Source organism: Macaca fascicularis, chromosome 1 (assembly GCF_037993035.2).
Source record: "Macaca fascicularis isolate 582-1 chromosome 1, T2T-MFA8v1.1".
Classification (NCBI taxonomy): Eukaryota; Metazoa; Chordata; class Mammalia; order Primates; family Cercopithecidae; genus Macaca; species Macaca fascicularis.
In genome coordinates this window covers 28,301,653-28,316,466 of record NC_088375.1, presented here as the reverse complement: position 1 = coordinate 28,316,466, position 14,814 = coordinate 28,301,653, and the positions used below count along the sequence as shown (strand labels likewise).

Below are 14,814 nucleotides of genomic sequence, written 5' to 3'. Positions count from 1 at the left end.
TACTTAATAAATATTTCTAAATAACAAACAATTATTAAGTACTAACTACTTGCTAAGAACCTCTGTTAAGTGCTCTACATGGACCATTTCATATTTCACTACACTAGGAGGTCTTGCAGATGAGGAGACCAAGGCTTAGGGAGCTGATCATCCAGGCCCAGGGCACACAATGGACAACATCTGGTAGTTTGGCTACAGAGCCCAAGTTCTGAATCACTTGACATTCACAGAACCAATGATCCTGAAAGAATTCAGAGGTTAGAAAATTTTCTTCCTATAAACTATTAAGAAGTGGAAGAACTTTTAAGAAGTGGATAGGAATTCGTGGCAGTGTATCGGGTATAATTTTAACCTAGAAATTAAATTAGATAAACAGATAAACTTCTTGACATGATTGGATTGCAATTCTATGATTTTCATAAGGGATGTTTTCTTCAAAGAAATGCCTCTGAACATTTGGTTGGCTTTGCAAACTGAAGTTCCAGCCTGCAAGATATTTCTGTTCTTCTCTTGATCAAATGGTTATAAATCCCTCTTAGAAAAGTGGGAGCATTAATCTGATTATGCACGAAGCCAATGAGAGCAAGATAATTGCGTAGATCTACCCATCCATTTCACCGAACATCGTAAATTATTGAAATGCTGCAACCTAGCTTTCTGGAATCTCCAAGTTTTAAAAAAACACTCTGCTATTGCCACTTATGGGAGACCCACATTATATTGTCTTTTTGCTTTAAGTACCATAAAAATAAAATTTTAAATTTGAGCGTTTACCCTTTACAGGGTGCTCATAGAACAACGGAAAACATGTGATACCTTCTTCTACGAACACGGGCAAAAGTCTCAATCCTGGGAACTGGTTACCCTCGCTCTTAGGAAATTCAGTTGAGGAGTTCTCTTTTTACTTGTTATAAATTACATTTGTTAACAGAAATGTGGATCTGCTTTGCCTGCACACACACCCACTGTATAGCACTGCCAACTCCACAGGGAGGAGTCCGACAAATCCACTTCTTAAAAGTTCTTCCAAGTAGAGAGTACACTTGTGGTTACTAGAGGCTTGAAAGTGTGAGGGGAGGGGATATTAGGAAGAGATTGGTTAATAACAGATAAAAAATTACAGTAACAGTCCGTTGCCTGATAGGAACAGGGTCACACAGCAGGAGTTGAGCGGCAGGTGAGTGAGCATTACTGCCTGAGCTCCGCCTCCTGTCAAATCAGCGGTAGCATTAGATTCTCATAGGAGCAGAAACCCCCACCTATTGTGAACTGCGCATGCGCGGGATCTAGGGTGCAGGTTCCTTATGATAATCTAAATTAATGCCTGATGAGCTGAGGTGGAAGTTTCATCCCAAAACCGTTCTCGCTCCCTACCCCCACCTTCCCCCATCCATGGAAAAATTAACTTCCATGAAACCGGTCCCTGGTGTCAAAAAGTTGGGGACTATTGTTCTATACTGCTATCGGGTGACTATAAAATAATTCACGTGTATCTTCAAATAGAAAAGAGGATTTTGAGTGTTCTCAACACAAAAAAAGATAAACGTTTCAGATGATGGGTATGATATTAATAATTACCCTGATTTGATCATGACACATTACATACATGTATCGGAATATCATACTGTACTGAATAAACATGTACAATTATAACGTGTCAATTAAAAATAACAATAAAGAAAATGTATTTTTGGTCTGACTTTAGGGCATTTGTAAAACTTGTAGTTGAAGCATTCTCCCTATTGCAATAACCCTTTTGAAAAAAATCTTTCCTTAAAAAAAAATTCTTCTACTTCTTAATAGTTTTTGGAAAGAAAATTTCTTAAACTCTAAATTTGTAATTCTCGAACAAAACAAGCAAAACATTTGGCCTGAGTAGAAATAGAATGATCAGATGCCCACAAGTTAAACTGATTTCATGCCCAAGGATTATATGAGCCTTTAAACCATGGAATTCAAATCAAGTTGCAATGACAAACCACAGTTCAGAGTTCCTATGTTGTGTTTTCTTTCTATTTAGTGTAATATATGTTTACTACTGGTGATGAGCACTGGCTGATAAGTATGAAAGGTCAGTGGTTCCCACAAGGAGCTCAAAATTTAGTGAGGAAAAACAGATATATAAGCAAGTAACTTCAAACTTGAATTATGCAAAATAATGGAGGATATATATAGTAAAGTTGTGATGCAAAGGAAGGATCAACTGTACCTTAATAGATGAGATAACAGATAAGTCATAAAGAAGAGGAACTAATTGCACTAGATTTTGATGGAAAAATACACATTTTGACCAGTGGAAAAATACTGTTTGTAATGGACAGATCAGGATGATAAAGGCAGTGTTACTCATTCCTAAAAGTGGATTTTTACCTCATTTATTTCTCATAACAGCCCTATGAAAAACTATGTCACTGTCCTAATTTCAGGGGTTCAGAAAAGTAGACTTCTCAGGAATGCCGTGCTGATAAGTGATATGATCATGATTTCCCTGTGTTGTCTCAGGCCAGCATTTGAGAGCCTTGAGAAGATGAAGCTGTAGTGGGAAAGTAGGGCCAGATGGTAGAGGACCTTTCCCAACACGCTAAGACTCTTGAACTGCATCCTCCAGGGTAGGGCAGTCAGTAACAGGTTTTCAGCAGCAAAGTGGGTGATAGGGGCAGTTTTGTCTCCAGGTAGCAACCTGGTAACATGGAGCTTGGTTTTTGCTGAGCATGAGACAAATATTAATGCTTTACAGATTCAGAAGGACAGCACTAATAATACGGCCTGTCTGCTACTTTTTTTTTTTTTTTTTTTTTTTTTTTTTTTTTTTTTGAGACGGAGTCTCACTCTATCGCCCAGGCTGGAGTGCAGTGGCGCGATCTCGGCTCACTGCAAGCTCCACCTCCCGGGTTCACGCCATTCTCCTGCCTCAGGCTCCGCAGTAGCTGGGGCTACAGGCGCCCGCCACCACGCCTGGCTAATTTTTTTGTATTTTTAGTAGAGACAGGGTTTCACCGTGTTCGTCAGGATGGTCTCGATCTCCTGACCTCGTGATCCGCCCGCCTCGGCCTCCCAAAGTGCTGCGATTACAGGCGTGAGCCACCACGCCCAGCCGACTGTCTGCTACTTTTAATGAATAGGATGCTTAAGGCCTCTCTGATAGCTAAATTTTCACTATAGTGTCTCTGTCCATCATCTCCCACTTTCTCCCCTGTCTAGGTCTGTTTTTAATTCTCCTGGTCATCTTTCTTTCAATCTATGACATATATGTATATCTAAATGACTAGATAAGTAAAGCAGGAATTCAGGACACGAGGACATGCCATTTTTTAACGTATGGAAGAGCCCTGAAGGACTTTCCAAATGGTCTGAATATATATCCTAAAGGTTCTCCCACCCTATAATAGAACCTGCAGTAACACACTCATCAGCGTTCTATACTAGCTAGAAGCACCTCCACCTGCCAACATTTCACCTGAGACCTACTGGACTTCCTGGGCTCAGAAATTATTTCCTATGAAGGAGGTTGGCTTGAACCAACTCATTCACAAAAAATAATTTCCAAATGCATCAAATTGAGTATGGTGTTTCATTTGCTTAAAAAAATGGCCATAGGAGGCCATAGAATGTTTTCAAGTTTGTAACCCCATCAATACATTTAAATGCGATTATAGTCATATATATGAAAACCCTTGAAATCCATCCACTTGGCTGGGCTCAGTGGCTCACACCTGTAATTCCAGAACTTTGAGAGGTTGAGGCTGGCAGATCACCTGAGGTCAGGAGTTCAAGACCAGCCTCGCCCCATCCCTACTAAAAATACAAAAATTACCCGAGTGTGGTGGCAGGAGCCTGTGATCCCAGCTACTTGGCAGACTGAGGCAGGAGAATTGCTTGAACCCAGAAGGGAGAGGTTTCAACGAGCCTCGATCATGCCACCGCACTCCAACCTGGGCGACAGAGCGAGACTCCTTCTCAAATCCATTCACTTGTACTTTTGAGGCACCCTGGTATTTCTCGGTGCATTTTTGTGTTGCTTCGTTTCGCTGTGAAAGGTATGAATCTCAATTTATATCCAAGCAGGCCAGTCTTCCTTCGAGCTCCTAGGAACCTGATTTCTCTCCTTTTTGCCATCCTCTGGCCCATTTTACTATAATTTTCCCTTCAGTCTTGTGGTGCGCAGACCCTTGGGGAAGCCTTTCCCCACTCCCTTTGGCCATAATACAGTTTTCTGTGAACGGACTAGAGAGCCATCCTCTTGCCATTTATCTAGAGGAGCTGTGTGCAAACCAGAGCTCCTGAATGGGACAGAGAAAGAAATGAGAGCCATTTTAAAAACTCAAACAATTCTCATTGCAAGGAAGCAAACATTTGCCCCCTGAAAGGGTTTTGTAAAAAATAAAATAAAAAAGTAAAATAAATAAAAATCCTTATTAATGTTCACTAGAGAAACAGAAAAGTCTTTTCCACAGAAAAGTCCTTTCTGTGCTGAAATTGGCAGGCGGAGGGCCTGAGCATTTATCTCCTGCATAGAAAGTGCTCTGTCAGGAAAGCTGTGACTAACAATAAGCTGAAAAACACACCACAGACTTCCACTGTATTTTATTTGGCAGAGAGGAATTATTCCTCAGCACAAAGTATTTGCAACTGGCATCAGTTAAACAAGAAATTACAACCTTTAAAGGCTCTATTTATCATTAGCTGCAAAAGTGCAGACTTCACCGTCAATTACTCTGACAAAGGATTACAGACCATCAACACTGCACACAGGATAACAGTCTTGGCAGTCAAAAGCCCTTGCTGAGGGGAGGATTAGACAGCTAGCTAATAGCCCGGGGCCTCTTCTCCAGACACCCCCTTGACACTTCCTCAGCCACCCTCCTCCCCTCTCAGGACTGACTCTCCCATCTCTAGCCCTCGTCTCCCTTCACCTCATCCAGTGGAGACTGCTGGACTGACAAGGTTTTGGCAGAAAGATGTGACAGTTGTGCCACCGTCATTTCTTAAGAATCATTGGCCAAATCAAGTCAGCAACAACTTTACTCCAATTCTGCTCTGAATGTGTTCTGTGGATGAAAATGGAAATTACTAGATAGATATCTGAAAGCTGAAGAAATAATATGGTGTTACTCCTCTCAGCTGCTTTGCAAGGCTAAATGGTCAGGAAAAAAAAAATGGTCTATTTTAATAAGCAAAGGCCTCTACTGTGATTCTAAAACAACTTTCTAAACCCTGAATAGTGCCTATGTATTCTTGGAAGAAGCCTTTTTGCATTGAGCTGAAACATTTCCCCATCTTTAAATGATTCCATTCTTTGGGAACAGAAAAATAAAGAGACGCTTTGTTTTTCAGTTTTTAATTTTTTAAAAAAGTGTTTTTCTCAGGTGGTTATATAATGGTAAGAACTCTCTTTCAAGAAACATATATAAGTATATAGCCTTATTTAGCTTTAACTTTCCAAAAAAGTACAAGGTAATAATCAGTGTTTCAGTCACCTTGTTGCCAGTTAAGTTAGTTTGAAATGGTCCTGGAGTTTCTCTTAGAAGCACAAAGCTTACAGATGATTATTATTCTCTTCAATATTTTTGTTTTTATTGTCTATATTTGTCTCCATTTACAAATGTGAATAATTATTGAGAATAAAGTAAAATAGTGTAATATGTGTAAATTACTTACATATGGTTTGGTTCATAGTGTTTAACAAACGGTGATGATAATGATCTTGGAGATGATACTAATAAAGACAAAGATGATGATGATGGGAAGGTGGAATATGCAGTATTAAAAGTTATGTTATATAAAGGCCTTTTAATAATACAAAAGAACATGGTGATTTATATATAGATCTAGATCTAGATACATATAAATATATCCAGACCTAGATCTAGATCTGGATATATTTATATATGTATATACATATTTATATATGTATATATAGATATACATATTTGTATATGTGTATATAGATATACATATTTGTATACATATGTATTTATATAGACATATATTTCTACATATTTATATATACATATTTATATATCTATATATGTATATATTTATATATCTATATATGTATATGGATATCTGTATTTGTATATCTATAGACGCAGATATAAATATATATGTATATTTATAGACATGCAAAAAATATGTATTTTTTTAAGGATTCCAGCTACAAATGTGGTGTATTCTTAACTATAAAAGAAAATGTTCAACAAAAGATTGGAAGAAAGTGCCTCTGAATAATGTAAAGATTGGAAGAAAAACCTCCGAATGATGCAATAATGAAGACTTTTTCCCTTATCTCCCTTTCTATATATTTCTCTAATTCTTTAAGATAAGCTTGTCTTACATTTATTATTAGAAGAAAATAGAAAAGGTCAATACAGGAAAGTAAATAAATCAAAACAAAAATATCACACTTGGAAGATTATGCATTTGTACACATGCAATATTATAACCCTTCAAGGGAGACCATTGTTCCCATTTTACAAAAGGAACTAATGTTCAAAGAGATGAAGCTGTTTTCCCAATGGAAATTAGTTCCCCAGCACAGCCAACGCTAAGACATGGCTTATCTTATTCCTAGGCCTCTGCACTTTCCATTTCTCCTGGCTGTCTCCTGCCTGGAGAGCGTGTGCATGCATGTTCACATTCCATATCTCTTCCTGTTAATGTGTATTTAAGAAGTGAGTCTATTCATGTATGAGGCCCCTAATCTCTCCAGATTAGAGAATGTTCCTTCACGTTTGGTCTGCTATGTTCATGAAAACTATCACAGGGCTATCGCTTGTAGATGACCTCCTCCAAAAATCACAAGAGTTTGGATAGTTTTATTTAGCTCTATTAAGTTCAAAAAATGTGCCAGGCAGATTCTCAGTCCAAAAATAATCTCCTTTTATTGGTGTTCTAAATTAACTCATGGAGGAATGAGCCGAGCTAAATTAAAGCTTTCATACAGTGAGGCCCAGGGATTTTTACTGAGTGGTAAACGTTTTCTTTCTCTGTGAGAACTTTACTGTTTCCTTCCTCTAAGAGAGGCTGTGCTTAGAGGCAAAGAAAGTAGCTCAAAGCAGATCTGCGAGAATTCATTTTATTTGACAAAGACTCTTAGTGTAAGCCCCCAGTGTGGAACCTTTAAAATTTTATAGGTTTTCCTACCTTTTAAAGTAATTTGCATGTAAATAAAGGGATATTAATCCCTAGCACAAATGGCAGAATGTGTTCTTTGCCCTTTTTTAACTGGAAAATTGAATTCATAAGAATCATTGAGTGAGGTATTTTTACTTATAAACGATTTCAAATAGTTTCACAAATCTTAACCACATCTCTTCTGGACTGCTGGCCGCACCTTATGTTATCTTTTCATCACTGTTGGAATACTGTGGTGCGTTCCTCTCTGAGAACTGCACACTAGAGAACAGGCAATGTAAGACGTAAAATATATTGTTAAGATTCAGTGTTGCCTTTTTTTCTCTAATACAGACATGTCACTGCTGGTCATGGTTAATGGCGTATTTATCACTGTTCTTGCAGTGTGGGGATAACACCCACAGGGTTTACAAATAGACCTAGACAAGCATGCCTGGATTGTCCTACTGCCATCTGGCCTGGAAACTTTTCATGTGTCACTCTCTCCTTTGCTCCTGCCTACCTTGCACCTTGAATGAGTGACCAGTGCAGGTGTGAAGCACATGCTGATCTCTTCTGTCTCTTTTTTTGTGCTGGTCTTTGGACATGTCTACTGCTAAAGACAGAGAAAACTAAAATGCCAACCAAAGCCTTTATGTTGAAATGTAGAGAAAAGCATGTTTTATTTTATTTCTCCACACTGGACATCTGGATGATCCTAGAAAAGTCATCCTAAATTGCTCCAAGCATGTGCTATGCATTCAATAAAGGTTCCAGCAAAGGCCTCAGAGAATAGAGAGGGGAAAAAAGCATACCCAGGAAAATAAGGGAAAAGAGAAAATAAAGATGGGGTCATGATATTTGAAGGAAAAGATGCACATTCATACTGATCACACAAAGAAATGTGTGTGAGAGTGAGGGCAGGGACTCAGGGACTCTTTACAGATTTCTTGTTGACTGCAGAAGTGTTTGAACTAATAGGAAATATAATTGATTGGAATTGATATGTTTAGTTAAGTTGACAAAACTCAAGGCTAGCCACATAAAAAAAAAACTGTGGTCTTGATTCTGAAGAAGAAAATACTCTCTTCTATCCAACTGTGGCTGAGGATCCCACACATCCGCAGCAGAGAAGAATAGCCTTTCTATCCCAGGACACTTACTCCTTCCACCAAGCGTATGTCAACAGACAAATGACACTCATATCAAATATGTTCTAAAAAGGTTTTGGTAAAAAGAGAAAAACGTCCAACTGATTGAACTTTTAGGTATGTAGTATTAAAATAGCATCTTGTTTAGAGTGGCTACAACCATAATGCAGGTACAGGAAAGCCATTGGTGGGACATAATGAGCATTACATAGGGGCTCAGTTTCCAGTCACAGTTGTGCAGCTAGCTGGCTGATCTTGTGTAATCACTTCAGCTTCCTCATTTTGTCAGTAAGAGATTTGGAAGGGCACCTTCTCTAGCTCCTTCTATCTCTAATGGTTCATGGGGTACGGTTATTGCATTTAATCATAACAACATCAGATATCTTGCAAATCAGGCCTTCAAGGACATTTAGCAAACCATCCCCACCATCACTAGGGAGATAGACTCTTCCAGTGCAAGTCTTTGCAACTCCAAGTAAGGTCAGATCACCACAGCATATCTCCCAATGCATCGGCTCATTAGACTATGTCAGTTTCTCCAACTTACTACATGAAGAGGCTGACTGACATACTAGAAGCATTGATGCCTTTAGCCTCCTCTTAATTCCTAAGTCTACTGTTATTCTAACAACAACAAAATCCTTAGATGTTACCATACTTTTAATTTTTATCTATAAGGACACTTCAAGCACAGCTGTTACTCATTAGATCCAGTGGCTGAGAGCATTTGATTACTACAGGAAAAGGAAAAAGGAAAATCAGTAAAGTTTCATTTACAATCTGCTTTTATTGTAAAATAGCAGAAGTCCTGAATCAACAAGAAGATCTGCTTGGTATTAAAAGCATAAATATGCTTTCTTAAAACAGCAGTAAATACCGTGGGCACATTTCCCAGATTTAAAGTACTATCCTAATTCTGTCTTATTTTCCCCATAAGTACCCTCATACTTCTCAACCAGTGCGACTAGCTTTTGAATAAGCAAATGCAATTATATAGGGAATATGCCTCTCCTAGATGGAAATATAAATTACGCATGCATACACACATAGACATTCACAGAATTTTCATATAAATTTCATAAGAACCATTTCCACTCTGCAACAAAAACAGCTGTTTTGTGTGACAATCTTTAAGCAAGGCCGGATCCTGTCTGCCAGGAATACCGGAGAAGGAATTTCGGCTCTCAGAATAGGTTTGGTTTGATCATTTATAAGCTCTCTTTCAACTCTGAATTCAAAGTTTCTGTAAGTTACTGTTTTTTCCTAAATTCATTTTAAAAATTGATCAAACCTTTCTACCGTGTTTCATGTGTTGGCAGGTACTATATAAAACACAAGTGAGAAACTGAAAGCTTATGGTGCTGAAATGTGGAGATATTTGCACCTGGGGTTTGGACGCACCCGCACCTGGAAACCAAAGTATGTGGTAATAAAGTCCTTCACGGCGACAACTTTCCTCCAGGAAAATTGCAAAGTTCTTTACAAAACTAAGCCTGTCTCTGCTTCATGGAATCTCTGTGTGGTGAACACATGAAAAAAAAAAACTAGTAATAAAATATGTATAAATAAGATGGAATTATTGCTCCCAACCATTTTTCTTTGTGGGCACAAACCTTGCCTGAGTTGTATACTATGCAGACCCATTGCCTTGCCACTACATCTCATTTTCCCCATTCGGGTCAGATTTCTTAGAGAATAAATGTCCCTCGATCTTCTGTCTCCTCTTGTAAATTTAGTCTGATTCAAGGTCTGAGCTTCTCATCTTTTTGATCCAACCTCCAAAGAAATTTTAAATAGCAAATTGCCAGTTTCCATCATACTAGCCACACTATCAAATTTCTTGTTTCTAATAGTTTTTCTTTTAAAAGTCTAGCTGAGTAAGTTTTATCTTAACAACATACATTTCCAAATTATTTACAACAGTGATTATTGATTTTAGTGGGGGCTGGCAGATAGGGAAAGTGGAAGATCACAGCCCAGCAAAAGTCAACTGTTGTTCTTTCCTAGTACCCTTCATGAGAAAGGTTGTACTGCCATATCAAATATCCTGTTTCCTGAGAGCCTGCCTCTGAGATTGGTATGTGCAGGAAATTACATCATACTAGAATTTGGTCATACTGACCCTAAGTACACCCGTATTTCAGTGTTTGCCCTTTGACCCCACCTCCCTAATCACATTTGCATGCTGTCTCCACTCTTTATAGTATATTTAGAACCTTTCTACAGCATATTCTATTTTGCAAGTCATTTATCAATGCTAATTCATCTCTTCTCACCCTGATTCCTTTGAGGTAGAGCCTTGTAATTAGTAGTAATAACAAAACCATGGTATTTAGCTTTTCTATAGCTTCTGTCTCCTGAGAACTCTACAAATATTAACAGCATACATTGCAGTCTCCCAGAATTGCTTAGGTCACAGAAGGACTGGGGAAAAATGTTGTGACTAGCCTAAGTGGAATAAATTGAAGGTTGGGTTGGAAGTGAATCAAGATGCTGGTGTTAACATGCCTGAATATTTAGGAAAAGTTCCAGGATCACTTAATGATGAAAAGCAATAAGGCTGTCAAAATTTGTCTGGAATATATATAGGATTAGGCCAAGTCCTAAAATTTCCCAAGGCACCTCAAGGTCAAGGGCTTTCTGCAGAAGGTAAGTCTTTTGATGATATAAAAATTCTAGAAGTCTCAGTTGCAGAAAAATGTGAGAGATGCATGTGAGTGTGCATGTGTGTCTGTGTGTGTGTGTGTGAGAGAGAGAGAGAGAGAGAGAGGATTAGTTGTTAGCTAAGGGGTTTTTTCCACTTATTTCCATGAAGATTATCTATTGGACCCATTTTAATCCCCAATACTTGTTGTAGATTATTACTTCCTATCTTGAAAAAAAAAAAAAAAAAACAGATTCAACTAGGACAGACCTGGTTCTTAAAAAATAGTGGAACTCTAGTGGCCTGAATTAAAAAAAAAAAAAAAAAAAAAACTTTAATTTTTCATCAAATACACGCAACAACTTAAAAATAATGTAAGGTGATCCCTTAACTACATTCTAGAAAGTTAGCTACATTCTAAAATATGTCAAGCATTAATTAAGGAAAGATATCCCAAGAGGCTCATCAATTCTATTTCTTGGAAGTTTGTACACTTTTATTTTTAGTTAAACCCTTTAAATTAAGAATTTAATCAAAAGTATTGAAACAATGGAAAATAAATTGAGTTCTTACCCCATAAGGATTTATGTCAGTTATTAGAAAGGGCTTCCTGATCCTGGACAATTGTTAATAATAATACAAATGTACATTTTTCCTGGAAATGTAAACCTGAATAGATCCAACTTCAATTTTGGTCTGCCAAGATAAAAACAACTTTATTATGGAATTGGCTCCTCTCTCATGGCACCACTTTCCATTTGATATTATATTTATGTGTATATCTAGAGTCTAGATTCTAGACCCATATATGACCTCTTAAGGACAGGGATCTTTGTATTCCTCATAGCACTTAACACAGTACCAAGCACACAATAACTGTGCACTAAATATTTCTTGAATAAATGTGCTAATAAGGCAGGCTTAGAGAACACTGCTTCCCCTCACCCTAACAGAAGGCCCCATAGTGCTCTGAAACCTGCTGCTGGAATTCTGTTGATCATGACCCAGGGCACAGGGTTAATATTTTCATACTCTACATTAAACCATTTGGACTATGCTTCATTTTGTTTATTTTCAATACTATCTTTGTCACAACACACAAGAGTAGAAGAGAAAGAGGGAAGGAGAGGAGGGGAGAAAAGGTGAAAAGAGAAGGGAAAAGAAAGGAAGGGAGAAGAGGAAATAATAAAATTAAAGAAAGCAATTGACGTAACAATATATCTGAAATAAAAACAAAAATATTAAAAAGAACTAAAAAATGGAGAGAGGGAGGAAGAGAGGCAGGCAAAGAGGGAGGAAGGAAGGAAGAGAGGGAGGGAGGAAGGAAAGAAGAGAGGGAGGTAGGGAGGGAGGAAGGAAAGGGAAGGGAAGGAGAGGGAAGGAAAGGGAAGGGAAAGGGAAAGGGAAAGGGGAAGGGGAAGGGGAAAAGGAAGGGAAGGAGGGAATAAATTTTTTCTTAGGGATGTCAGAATTCATTTGAGTGGCAACTCCATAAAAGCAAGCTGTTATGTAAGTGTGATCTGATTAAATCCATCAATAGTTTCTGAAAGACATTACTTTATATTTCACTCTCTGGTTGGTTAATAAACATTTTTTAATCCAATCTTTGTTTGGTTGCAAACATGCAACCCATCTGCTTTATTTCTTTCATTTATTCATGCAACAAATACCTTTTGCACAACCATTTTCCAGGTCTGTGATTGGCACTGGAAAAACAGTGGTGAATAAAATATGGCCCTCACTTGAAAGGCTACATTACTTTGCTCTCTCAATAGCTTTCTAAAACCCAAATTAGTGTATTATCCATCCCTAAATTTTGTCAAGCATCTTTTCATTACATTATCCTCTCAAGCCTCTTTTTGTCTGTCTGGATAAAACCATGAGTACCTTCTCTTTGGAATCAAGCATTTTCTGATGGACTATATCTGACCAGTTCATGCATTTCCTTGTTTTGATGCTCACAGCAAAGACTGCATCGAGCTAACTTACTGTTCTCTCTGTAATATCTTACATTTTCTGAAATATCCATCTCTCTGAATATCTTCTAAATTTAATTTTATTTATACCTTTCCCAGAGTCACAGTTCCAAGGCCTCTCCGGTACATAATTCAGGTGGCACCTATTTAATCTGCCCTGACCCAATAAAAACATTTGAATACTTAAAGTCTAATTTATACTATAATTATTCTTATCACATAAAATCTCGTATGTGGGAGAAAGTGGGGAAGTTGAATTTTACCAAACACGTATTTTCTCACATTTTCAAATTCAAAAACTAGGCTGGTAATGTTAACTGCAGATTGTGCTTATGAGTATTACTATAAATAAATGCTAAGATCCAACCAACTTCCTTATATGCACCACACACACTTGAAGGGTTCAAAGGAGTAAAATCGATTATTATAACTTCTCTCTCCAAGTCTAAGTGATGGATATCTGTTCATCTACCACTATTCAGCTTATAGTTCATATTTCCCATGATGTTTTTCTTTACCCATTGGACTGACAATTTCATCTTTGTGATCCTTCCATATCCTGCCTTGATCCTGACTCCATCGTAGATGCCATAACATGCAGCTGATTTAGGGTTCACATGTCTGTCCCTGCTAAACTATAAGCTTGTAGGGGGCAGGAACAAGATCTTATCTGATACAACATTTCTAATACTTATTACAGTGCATGGGACATTATAGGCGCTCAGTAAATGTTGAATAAATGGGGAGGAGGGGAGGAGTAAGGATCTTATATACAGTGAAATGCTAACCAAATGCTAGCAAGAGCTAGAGACCTGGCAGCTCTTGAATTTTCCAAGTGATATATTGTATGGAATCTGTTGAGAAAAGTGTTTCATACAGATGAGGAATGCCAATCCAGTCTTTCTCAGACAAAATGGAACCAAATCTTTACAAAGTTTTCTCTTTTTTGATCTCTCTCTCTCTCTCTCTCTCTCTCTCTCTCTCTATCACTCACACACACACACACACACACACACACACACACACACACACACAGATGTGATATTAAATCTCATCAGTTCACTCTACAGATGCTTGGTCTTTATGACAATCCAACCTCTGTGCCCCATGCACTCCCCACCTCACTCCGTATTGCCACCTGGTGCCCAAAAGCAAGAAAAATACCTAAGAAATGAAAACGATTTTTTTAAAGCTGATTAGTATCAGGACCTCGGAACCATAAACTGAAAGTTTAAAACAAAAACAAAAACATGTGCTTCTTGGCATAGACATCTGGTCACAGGCATATAAAGATTAAATACACAAATCTTCCTCAAAACTCACCCTTGTTTCCACTCACATCTTTATGAATGTTCTCAATTGTTCAGCCCCATGGACTGCCTTCCCACATAGATTCCATGATTTAAAACCTTTTCTACTAAATCAACTATATTTTGTCATTTGCATTAAGTAAATTCAAAATTGTCAGACTATGATATCATTTAGCCTGTGATAGCCAGGAAGATTGTTCATTCATTGATTTATTCAGCTCTTTAATGAGTCCCTACTTTGTTCTAAGAACAGTACACAGCTCCACAGAGTCTCACTAAATTATTATCAATCCCACCAAAAATCTTAAAGTTCTTTTTTTGCTTATAGAGAGTAAACATACATTTTTATTAATCTTTTTGAAATAACAGAAAAAAAATAAAGGTCCTCTCTTACTGCCTCAAGAAGTTGGGGAATCTAAGATTGGGAACCAATGGGTTAGAAAAGAGCATATGCTGATAGATTACATACAACTTCAAATCGGTAATTCCTGAAGAAAAAGCCTCAAATCTCTACATTTAGCTCATATTATCTTTCTTCTCATTATAAATGTGCTATCGATTGCTAATGTATATTGGTAACAATTATATTGTCACAGAACTAAAAACCAAAAGATGCAAAG

General features: G+C 37.7%; 1 protein-coding gene and 1 long non-coding RNA gene across 4 annotated transcripts in view; one reads left to right on the top strand and one right to left on the bottom strand.

Moving 5' to 3' along the window:
• LOC123573595 (uncharacterized) overlaps positions 1-9,835 on the top strand; it is a 35,283-nt gene extending 25,448 nt beyond the window's left edge. Inside the window, exon 2 of the long non-coding RNA XR_006698238.2 lies at positions 9,584-9,835. This is a non-coding gene — a long non-coding RNA (uncharacterized lncRNA). The remainder of the gene's footprint in view (positions 1-9,583) is intronic.
• PRRX1 (paired related homeobox 1) overlaps positions 1-14,814 on the bottom strand; it is a 75,356-nt gene that overhangs the window by 34,671 nt on the left and 25,871 nt on the right. The gene's annotated exons all lie outside the window — the stretch shown is intronic.